The sequence below is a fragment of the Synchiropus splendidus genome, chromosome 5 (genome assembly GCF_027744825.2).
Source record: "Synchiropus splendidus isolate RoL2022-P1 chromosome 5, RoL_Sspl_1.0, whole genome shotgun sequence".
NCBI lineage: Eukaryota > Metazoa > Chordata > Actinopteri > Syngnathiformes > Callionymidae > Synchiropus > Synchiropus splendidus.
The window spans coordinates 23,787,195-23,787,491 of NC_071338.1; positions in this window are offsets into that span (position 1 = coordinate 23,787,195).

A 297-nucleotide genomic window follows, 5' to 3' on the forward strand; every position below is an offset into this window, starting at 1 on the left:
TCATGAGTCGGTTGGTGATTTCAAAATATTCACGTTTTTTTTCTTGTTTACGTCGACATATCTCTCAGAATAGTTCTTAGCCTTGAACATTTAAAATGCATTATCCAACAATTTCCGTCGAAAGTCTTACTTTTAATGTAGTCTTATAACAAAATTAGCTATTTTGGTTTATTATTCATTTGATTGGCTCGTAAAACATGACTGAGGAGGGGATGAGAACACTCGGAAGTTTCTGAAATTTCCGTGATGCTCTTGAACGCACCACCAGGGCGGAGTTAAGCAGTGAAGTTGAGCCGA